This window comes from Crocodylus porosus, unplaced genomic scaffold, assembly GCF_001723895.1.
Source record: "Crocodylus porosus isolate Cpor-Errol unplaced genomic scaffold, CroPor_comp1, whole genome shotgun sequence".
NCBI lineage: Eukaryota > Metazoa > Chordata > Crocodylia > Crocodylidae > Crocodylus > Crocodylus porosus.
The window spans coordinates 5,505,217-5,516,208 of NW_017728925.1; the positions used below are offsets into that span (position 1 = coordinate 5,505,217).

General features: G+C 47.9%; 1 long non-coding RNA gene across 1 annotated transcript; it reads right to left on the reverse strand.

Annotated features, from left to right (window-relative positions):
- Nucleotides 1-948: 948 nt before the first annotated feature.
- On the reverse strand, nt 949-5,637 carry LOC109313850. The gene is made up of 3 exons (XR_002102157.1): nt 5,505-5,637; nt 4,496-4,600; nt 949-1,775 (listed from the first exon to the last, which is right to left on the reverse strand). It is a non-coding gene; the product is annotated as an uncharacterized LOC109313850 (long non-coding RNA).
- Between the last annotated feature and the right edge of the window lie 5,355 nt (nt 5,638-10,992).

Sequence of the window (10,992 nt, forward strand, 5' to 3'; positions counted from 1 at the left end):
ATCAGGACAACATCTGAATTGATATTTAGTGTTGACTTGAGGTCATCCTAAACCAGTGAGAGCCATATGAGCTACCCTTTCCCATCTATAACTCTCATGGTAGCCTGCACCAAAACTGTCCCTATTATACTTCATATTTCCTGAGCGTTTCTTATTTTCATAAGGTGTATGCGAGCTTTCCCTTGCGGAGCCCTTCTGGCAATTATTTTGTGGACTACTTGTCTCTACTTATGGTCACAGTGGGATAAAAGGGAATGAAACAGGGTTGGAAGACTGGAACAGGGTACGGTGGGATTGCTTCAGGCACACTTCCTTGGTTTGAAGCTTGCACATCTGGGTAAACTCCAAGCACCATGCAGAACAGGGTAGGTCTGGAGGTGAGTGGGGATGGGATAAACCTCTCATCTGGCAATTCTAAAGAGCTTCTGGAGCTGGTCTGGACTGCCACCAGGGTCCAGCTCTAGGGGTTTGTGGTATAGGTGGTTGGTACACTTAGGCTTTAGGGTAAACTTAACATTGACTCTATCAGTGTAGATAGAACTGAAGTTCCACTTTATTGCTAAGCATTGCCCTTTTCATGAAGGTCTGCAACAGACCAACTTCCAGTGACAAAATATAAGTTGTTACCCCTAGTTACATTCACAGGATATTGGTTTGGGAAGTGGATGCCAGTCCTGAGCCAGTCTTGGGTCAATTCATTTCCCATTCTTTGACTCTGATTCCTCTTTCACTCTTTGTCTACCCTCTTGGTTTGCAGCGCAAGCAACTTTGGGGGCAGGGTATTTTCTTACTGTGTGTGTGCATTGTCCTGTACATCTGGGACCCAATGTGAGCTGGAATCTCTAGGTTGCTGCTGCAATGCAAATATGTAATTCCATGTGAAATCAGAAGCAATAAATAAAGAATGTTTTTCCAGTATCAAAAGCTTTACATTTACAACACACTTTCTTCAGTTTTGATTTTAGTCTTTATTTCTGGTTGAATTCTGGGTTTGCATCACAGGAAGGATTCAGACACATTCATCTCCACGCAATGGGAGTTTGTGAAGCTGTCTTCATTGCTCACTGTGACAATACAGGAAGAGTTTCTGATAAGAAAGGAAATTTGCTGACCACATATCAAGAGCTGGGCCCTCCAATGTCTGCTTTGCATGGTCTAGTGTTGAACCTGGGTAGCGAGGTCACCACTTTCATCTGTGGAAGGGAGAGTCTGGCTGTGTTCAAAGCACTACCAGAATTGGGGGGATTTCTGCTGGGCCAGCCTTGGTTGTAAATTGGCATAGCTCCACTGCAGTCAAGGAAACGATAACACCTGACAGGCAGGGGAGCAACGCTGGATTAACACTAACATAAATGAAAACAGAATTTGGCCCTACACACTACAGAAAAACACTTTTCTATTGTGCTGTCTGGCCCAAACATGGAACATAAAGGGCATGGAGCAAGCCCCTGACAGCCAGGAGCTGCAGCTGCTGCTCAGATGTTTTAATTCATGTTCCATGCAGGGGAGTCCCGGCAGCAAGGGGTGAAGAAGGACAACATGTATCATTGTACAAAGGTGATGCTGGGTGGATTTGTGGGTGAAATGTTTCTAATCCCTGGGGGAACAGGAGCACCAGCAAGGCATGGTCAGTGAAAATGGTGGCTCTAGGGCTGCCAAGGAAGAGCACAAGGCCAGCTACCCTCAGGATCCACAGGGTTGTTCAAGGATGAGACCATTATTCCTGGCAACTGAGTCTGTCACTCGCGGGCCTTCTGATGTCACTGTATTTACATCTGGAAAGATGGAACATCAGAAAAAAAGAGGGAGAACCATCATTAGCCACAGAAATTAAAAGGATTATTGCTGTTGACAGAGCTTCAACATTAGTTGGAGGAGACTGCATTACAAGCCTGCCAGCAGAAAATCATGAGAGTAGATCTGAGAGAACTGTACCAGGTCAACCTTAGACAACTCTCCCCGTATAGCTACATTGGCCTAAGTAGCAGAGAAACAATTTAGCAGGAAAAATTATGCTCTTGTCAGTATAGCTTGTACTGGACTGGCAGGTGAAATGCATTATAGCACAAAAAGCCCTTTTGGGTTTGTGTAACTGCTTCTATGCTCTGGTTTCTGCCCATATAGAAATGTCACACAACACTCCTAACTGAGGCTGCTTCATTAGAAGGACATGGCCTTACCCACCCTGTAGATCAAAGTCAACACAGCCCAACACCGGCTGGGGTCTAGCCCTTTCTATCTTCACACTTTAAGCCAGATCCTCAGGTTATGTCAATTGGTGGAGCCCCCTTGATTGCGCTAGAGCTACCCTGGCATAGCAGCTAATGAGTTTTAGCTGGTTCTCTTAAAGGGGAGAGTTAAATATCATCATCCATGCATCTCATCCCATACCAGTGTTGAGCATTACATGACCCCATTACAGGCCCAATTGTAATTCAGCCTGTTTAAAACAGTTGTTTTTAGCTTATAGTTAAACATTGGACAAACTAGGCTGCCTTTGTTGCAAAAAAATTCCCACACCCTCACCTGTGTGGCAAGACACTGCTCCTGAGATTAACACCAACAGCAGTAGTAATAATAAAGCACTGCCAGTCCTCCCCGCAACTTTTCCCTTTATGAGTGTCGGGAGGGAAATTTCCAATCACAAACCTTATTCCTTTCCATTTGCAGAACAGAGTTAGCAGCTCTTGGCTGACAACAGAGCTCTGTGTGAGAGTCTTGGCTACTCCTGTTGTATATAGTAACTCAGGAAGACAAAGCCCAGATCCTTTTAGCTGGACCCTGTTGTGAGCTTAATCACACTGGGTGCATCCCCACATGCAGGGGCATGCAGTTATCATGGCAAAAATGGCAGCAGAACAAATTTGTGCCACTGTTTTTTGCTGCTGTGCATACCCCTGCATGTTGGGTTAGTGTGGGGTAAATTGTCCCAGGTGGGATAGGGCAGTTTGGGGACGGCACCCTTGTTGGCCCCAGCAGCCTTACTTGGGGTCCTGGGGGCCTCCCGGGGCAGCACCAGTGCTGATCTGGCTGTTCGGAGCATGGCTTTGGCTGGCCAGCCTTTATTTTTGGCAGCACATGCTGTTGCTGAGTGCACCATGCCACTTTTTGTGGCAGGTTTGCTTTTTGCCACCAGGATCTCCCGGTGTCAATTTATGGCACTTTGCTGCAAATCCGCATGGCAAATGGGTGCGGCATTTGCTATGCAAATTGGGTGCACATGTGCAGTTTGCGGTGCCTCAAACCCCACTTGCACGCTCATCTGCACGTGCCCACTAGAGCCAGTCAGGACATACTCCCCTGAATTCGGTGGAGTTATCAATGGTATAGAACTGGTGGAAGTGAGAGAAGGACCAGAGTCCTTTATCAGGTAAATTTTCCCCATATGGCTTCTCTTTGAAGCTAGAGAAATGCTTTGGAGCCTTCCAGCCCTGCTATATAATTTGGCCCCCCAGGTCTGGTTCACACTCCTCAATCTACTACCGAGTGCTTCTGTATTTACATTTTAATCATAGATACATGGGCAACACACTAAGAGAACCAGAACAGCAGCTCAGTTAGACTTATCTTGGCATAAAGGAGCACGGGATCAGCGCATTTTACATACAGTGAGCACAAAAGTGCAGGTCTGCTGAGCAGGACGCTGTATCTCCCAGGGCTGATAATGAGAAAGGGAGGAGGCAAAGCAGGGAGTATCCCAAGTGACTCAGTGGCAAGTATCAAAGGTATTGAATTGCAGGCAGGTGAACGTGTGGCAATCTCCCCAGATAGTCCATGAGCAATTTGCCAAGTCATACTGACTGGTGGGTTTTTAAATGAACTGCCTGTTTGATGGATGCAACAGGGAGGGAGGGAGTACTGGCAATGAAAACAGATTTTTTTGTGTTGCTGACCCTGGTGTGTGATGATGCGTTTTGCTAACAGGATATCTGATTATAGGAAATAACACAGGCTTTCAGAAAGGCCCCTGGGGAGACCTACATCTGGGAAATGGAGGATACTAAACATTTAAACAACATATATTCAGACACCCCTGTGATTACCTGCAGTACAGCTTTGGCTATGGTTGTTTCTCTCTACAAGGGTCTAGAATAGGATGGCAGTGTTGAAAATTAAAAAAACAAAAACCAACAGAGGTAGAAAATTAAGCAGGAGAAATGACAAGAAAATGACACCACTGTTGCAGGATCAAACACTGTGCTTCTTGTTCAGGGAAAAAATCCAGTAAGCAGGAACACTCATGATCCTCTTTAGGAGATAGCAGGACTGCCAGGGGTGGTACAAACTGGGACACACAAATGATACACTGTGCACTGTGGATGGAAACATCTGACAGCCCGGGGAGTGACTTGATGATACAGGCACATAGATCAGGTCAGTAGCAGGGGTAGGACTCGAAACGGGATCTGAGTTTGAGACCTCTGCCCAAGCCATTACATTGCACAGCCTCCTAATTGTGTGTTTTCATGACAGTCCCAAAAAGATATGCACATACTTTGGCTCTGGTTGTGGTCAGCTGGCCGGGCTGTGCAGCTAGAAGGCTCCTCCTCGTCTCTCCTGCCACATAGGCTCCTAATCTTCCCTGCCACATACCTGCAGGCTGTAGAGATAAGGAAGAAAACCGAAAATATTAGGAGGCCTCTGAAGCAAACTGGGAGAAAAAGCTTCACAGGGCACCGAAGTGAAAGGAAAATTCCCAGTAGTACATTATCTCTTATGAATCATCTTTGCCAGTTTAGCAGGTCTGGCAGGTATAACACACCTGCCATACAACAGGATCAGAGCTTTAAGATGAAAGTATAATTAATAGAAAATATATTCTACAGAACAGAATATGGTAGCTCAGTTCACAAGCTGGTTCAAAGCCCTGAGAGAGATTAAACTGATAGCACAGCTGATCTTGGCCCACAGGAGAAGAGGAAGTCAAGATGGTTAGAAGCAACTGGAAGAAATGGGCCTGGCTGTTTGCTTATGAACTCCACTTTTGTCACAAATAGCTCCATGAACTTCAGAGGAATAGCTCCTGATAACTCCAGTGTAAGACCAGTCAGACGAAGGATTATTTTAAATCACTAAGCAATTTTTCCTTGGCTTCCCCAGCTGGTTACTCCATTCTCCTCCCTAGTCCCCATCCATATTGGCCTTTTAAAATCACATGATGATGCTGTGGGTAGGGGGAGCTGCTAAGGGTCCCTGCTGAGAGGACTTCTGATACCCTTGCACTGACATGGCAGCAGTCTCCTCTCTGTGCCACAGGCAAGCATACCAGTCTGTGACAGCAGAAGATTGTCTGTCATTGATGATTAATGACCACACCTGACAACAACTGTGATTTCAGTACCAAAGCCCTGTTGATGAAGACCTGGTAATGCAGACTGCATTTCAATGCACTCGATCTTCAGCCTTCCTCTGCTGATAGAAGCCATAAATTAGAGAGACTGAAGATGGATTTACCAAATAGAAATCACCCTTGACTCTATGTTACCTTAAGAAGTTTTCCTTACCATTGATAAGTACTCAGACCATCTCCTTCAGGTCTCCACACAAGCTGTGCTGTGCTTTCTGGCTGGCCTTTCCTGCCCTTCTCTCTGACTTGCATTCGGCTGGGCTGCAGTTTATTTTTCACAACACTATTTCCTTCCTGCCTTCCCTCCCTCTGGACGTTGCCCCAGTAACCTGAGTCATGTGATTGGCAGACATGAGTGTGCAGTGTGAAACTTTTTGATTGTGCTGTGCAGGTAGAGTTAGGGGGACGGATTTTGGATCCCTCTCTCGGGTTGGTTTCAATCTAATGTATGCCTGTGACAATCAGAAAGAACCACGTGGGCATCAGTGTAGGAAATTTATGTAGTGATCAGCTGAAAACCCAGACTGACCATATCTGCACTGAAGCTACCATTGCTGATGTAGCTCTAGTGACTTAAAGAGTTGCAACGAGGATACATTTTGGCCCAAGCTGTAGGACGTACTCCATCACAACTCATTCCTGCCTTGCTCTTGTTTAAGTTTGGCTCTGTTTCCTAGGGCTTTTTCATATTATGGGATGAATTCCATGTTCCAGTCTTTCTGTGGAGCCAGAGGACATGGTCTGGTGATACATTTGAAGCTTATATATGTCCTTCCCTTCTGCATAGACTCCAGAATCTGGTCTCCCCTCAATTCTGTTTGTCCTGGCCTCTGAATCTACAAGGCAATGGGAAAGATGAGATTTGTGCTGAAGGCAGGAGAGATGTTAAATATGCTTCAAGTTTCTCTAAAAGAGTCCTTCCAAATTCTAGCACTGTGAGGACTGGGCCTGTGAGCTTAGATGAAGTGTTGTCCTCAGGAATGACTCCAGGTTGTAAGCAAGGATAGGCAAAGATTTGCACTGTCTCAGTGAGATCTTCCCTTGGGTTTTTTGTTGTTTCTTTCAGCTAGTTAAGTCAGAAAGCTGTGCCTGTGTCTCTTATAGGAAAACAGCTCCCTCATCAATACATACCACACCCAGTTAAAGTGGATTCTGGGACCAGGGTACCAGGTCTGGGATAACATTAGTACATAGGAATGCCCTGGATCAGACACGTCATCTAATAATCTATCTGAGAGTAACCAGTGCCATCTACTTCAGGGGAAGAGGTGGGAACATCACATTAGGAAAGTATGGGATGATTTGCCTCCCCAAACCACCCCATGACAAAGGTTTCACTGCAGTCTCTCATATTTAAGATTCAGTGCATGTCCTGAGGCACTGGGCTAAAAAATTACAGCACATAGATCCATGACCTGATCCAGCAGTATGTGGCATCCCATGGGAAGTTGTGATGAAAGACCAAGGATATTTCCAAGGCACTCTCTCCTCAGCCCTGGAGGATCCCTCCCACACACATTGATGGGTAAGTGCTGTTGCTTGTGTTACGCCTGCTCTTTGGAGACAAAAAAAGCCCTTATGCTCCCAACTCTTGTCAACATTTCATTTTTATTAGGGAACTGAGAATGAAAACAAAGATAATTTTAGGCCAGGTCTTGTGGGTTCTCCAAGCAAAGAGGAAGTAGGAATGCTTTGGTGATGAGAAGTTTGGGCCTGCTCCTGGAGGAGATGCACAGGTCAACACCCATTGTGCCCCCAGGAGCTGAACACTGGGAGCTGGACTCCACCCAGGTTCTGACCCCCACAAGTGAAGAGCCAGGAGTAAGTAAGCTGGGCCGAGAGAGGGTGGGCAAGTGCAGGGGTGCTCAGAGGGCGCCAAGGGAGTGTGTGTGTGGGTGGGTGTGTGAGTGCCTGTGTGCGTGCATGCGCGTGAGCATGTGGAGCCTTGCTGGGCGACTTAGCTGAGACTCCCAGGGAGCCGTGCAACTGGAGCTGCATGAACAGAGCATGCAAACAGGTGCAGCTCTACTTGGGCATGGCAGTTTGCATGGGAGTTCATGCAGAAGGCACCCAGAGGGCTGGTCTGGGCAAGGAACCTGAGGCCAGAAGCCCAAAGAGGAGCTGATGGGTTCAGGCAGAGGTGTGAACTCACTCATAGCCAGGCGGTGACTTGTTGTGCCCACAGGTGTCCTGGCATCATCAAGATCTCCACCCAGACACAGTTTGAGACTCTGCCCCCCACCCAGGCAAAGCCCCTGGCCCCTGACTGTGGGGGCTGCCTGGCACGGCTGTTGCCAGCTGGGCAGGGGGACACCTCCGCTTGTGGGGTGTGCTTCCTCGTGGAGTCTCTGGAGGGCTGGGTGTGGGAGCTCGAGGAGGAACTATGCCAGTTGTGTACCATCAGGGCCCACAAAGACTTCATCGATGGCTACTGCCAGACCCTTGTCCAGAAGAAGGAAGAAGAGAAGGAAGGCTGACCATGAAGACCCACCTGGAGCTACTTGGAAGACAGTCACCTAACGCTTCAGGAAATGCAGGGTCATGGCTCCTCCTCCCCTGGTCCTGCACAAGAGGTACACTGGAGGAGACTCCAGTGGAGACACCGGAGGAGGGGGAAGATAAGCAGTGTGCTGCCACCCCCAAGAGGAGGTGCAAGGTAATGGTGGTGTGGGACTTCCTCCTGAGGGACCCATCTGCTGTCTGGACTCCCTAGCCCATGAGGTCTGCTGCCTCCCTGGGGCTTGCATCTGTGCTGTTGCAGAGAGCATCCCCAGGCTCATCTGGCCCTCCAATTACTACCCCATGTTCCTCATCCATGGGGGAACAAATGACATGGTCAGGAGTAATCCAGACCAGGTCATGAGTGACTACAGGGTTCGGGGGGCTGGGTACAATGGGTCAGGTGCCCAGGTAGCCTTTTCTTCTGTTCTCCCGGTTGCAGGCCATGGTCCTAGGAGGGAAGGATGCATTGAGGAAGTGAACTGACGATTCTGGTGGTGGTGCTACCGAGAGGGCTTCGGATTCCTCAACCACAGCGCGCACTTCAGGGAGAGGGACCCCTGGGAAGGGATGGCATCCACTTCACGTGGAAAGGTAAATCCCTGTTCTCAGCCAGGATGGCCAATCTTCTGGACAGGGCTTTAAACTAAGATTGCTGGGGGATGGGGATAAAGTAATTCAAGCATGCCCAGGGACTGTCTCACAAGAAAGGTCCATAGATAGGGACACTAGGAGAGCCACTCTTGTGGGAATTATGGGAACATCTTCTTTAGCGTGACAGGGAATCGAGGGCCTCTGAAGGTGGACTCAGATACCTGAACACTAATGCCAGGAGCATGAGCAACAAGCAGGAGGAGCTAGACCTCCTGCTCTCCAGTAGGAGTTATGATCTAGTAGGGATTATGGAGACCTGGTGGGACTTTTCATGCAGTTGGAGCATAGCCATGGAGGGCTACGCCCTGCATAGAAGGGACCAGGTAGGGGAGAAAGGTGGAGGTGTAGCTCTTTATGTGAAGGGGCAGTACACCTCCTTGGGGGCTGTCACCAGCTCCAAAGGATGGCCTGAAACCCTCTGGGCCAAACTGCTGGGAAGGGGGCAAGGGGGCATGATGAGAGAGACCTAACTGTAGGTATATTCTACAGATCACCAAACTCGATCTAGAGTTCTCCTGAGAACTGGCAGAGGCTGCATGAGCGTAAGACACGGTTGTCATGGGCTACTCTAATTATCCAGATATCTCTTGGGAGGAACACTCAGGCAAGCCTTCTGCTTTACTTGGCACTGGTGAGACAGCAACTGAAGAACTGCATCCAGTTCTGGGTGCCACACTTTAACAAGGATGTGGTACAACTTGGGAGAGTCCAGAGAAGGACCAACCGTATGCTTAGAGGCTTGCACAGCAAGCCATACAAGGAAGGACTGAGGGACCTGGGACTCTTCAGCCTGAAAAAGAGAAGTTTGAGAGGGGACTTGGTAGCAGCTTACCACTACAGCAGGGGAGTACATCAGGGGCTCGGTGAACAACTGTTGACCAGGGCACCCTTGAGGAAAACCAGGAGTAATGGCCACAAACTCCGGGAAGACTTTTTCAGGCTCAACATTAGGAAAAATTTCTTCACAGTCAGGGTGTCCAGATTGTGGAATAAACTCCCTCCAGAAGTGGTGCAATTGCCTACCTGGAAATCTTCAAGAGGAGACTGGATAGTCATCTTGCTGGGGTCACCTGACCCCCGCTGCCTTTCCTGCCTGGTGCAGGGGGCTGGACCCGATGCTCTTCTGAGGTCCCTTCCAGCCTCACAATCTACGAATCTGTATGTCGGATCAGTTGCATTCCTTCCTGACCTTCATCAAAGAGCTTTTCCTGACTCAGGAGGTACACGAACAAAGCAGAAGTAATGCTATTCTAGACATGGTCCTGGCCAAGGGGGACTACCTGGAGACCAACTTAAAAATAGAAGGTAGCCCAGGTGATAGTGACCATGAAATCATCATGTTCACTGTCCATCGCAAGGCAGACAAATTAGATACCAGGACTGAAGTTTTGGACTTCAAAAATGAAAATTTCAACCAATTCAGATCACTAGTAGGGAAAGGGCTATGGGACCAGGAGCCAAAGGTGAAAGGAGTGCATGAAGAGTGGTTATTCCTTAAGGACACGATCCTCAAAGCGCAAAGGAAGCCCATTCCTATGCGGAAGAAAGGTAACAAAAGGGCTGGGAAGCCCTCTTGGCTAAACAGGGATATCATGGTCCTCTTAAGAAAATAGAAAGAGGCATACAAACAATGGAAGCTTGGGGCATGCCCCAAGGAGGACTATACAATAATGGTCCGTACTTGTAGGGAACAGATTAAAAGGGCTAAGGCAGCAACCAAACTAAAATTGGTGACAGGAGTCAAGGACAAGAAGTCCTTCTTTAGGTACATAGGGAACAGGGGGAAAACAAATGGTGGTGTGGGGCCACTGCTCAACAACTCAGGACAGCTGGTTACCAGCACTCATGAAAAAACTGAACTTCTGAATGACTACTTTGCTTTGGTGTTTCACTGGACCAAGCACAAAATCATGCCAGAGTGGGTACAGAACAAGCAGGGTAGAAATGACTGCCTTTCTACTATTACCATAGAACTGCTACGTGGCCATTTAAAAAAATTAGACATATATAAATCAGAGAGTGCTGAAGGAGCTAGCTGAAGTCATGGGGACCACTGGTGAAACTTTTCCAAAAACTTGTGGTGCTCTGGAGAGGTGCCTAAGGACTGGAAGAGGGCCAATGTTGTGCCTATATTCAAGAAAGGGGGGAGGGAGGACCTGGGTAACTATAGGCCGATCAGCCTAACCTCTATCCCAGGGAAGATCCTGGAAAAATTCACCAAGGAGTCTACATGTGATAGGCTTGCAGAAGATAGGATTCTGAATGACAGCCAGCATAGGTTCATTGCAGTCAAGCCTTGTCTTACCAACCTCATCTCTTTTTATGATTGGGTAAATCACCACCTGAATAAGGGAGAGGAGGTTGACACTGATGGTGTTTAACACTGAAAAATGCAAGGTTTTCCATCTTGGGAGGAAAAACCTGCAGCATCCTTATAGGCTCAGCAGTGCTACACTGGCTAGCACTACTGATGAAAGGGATTTGGGGATCAT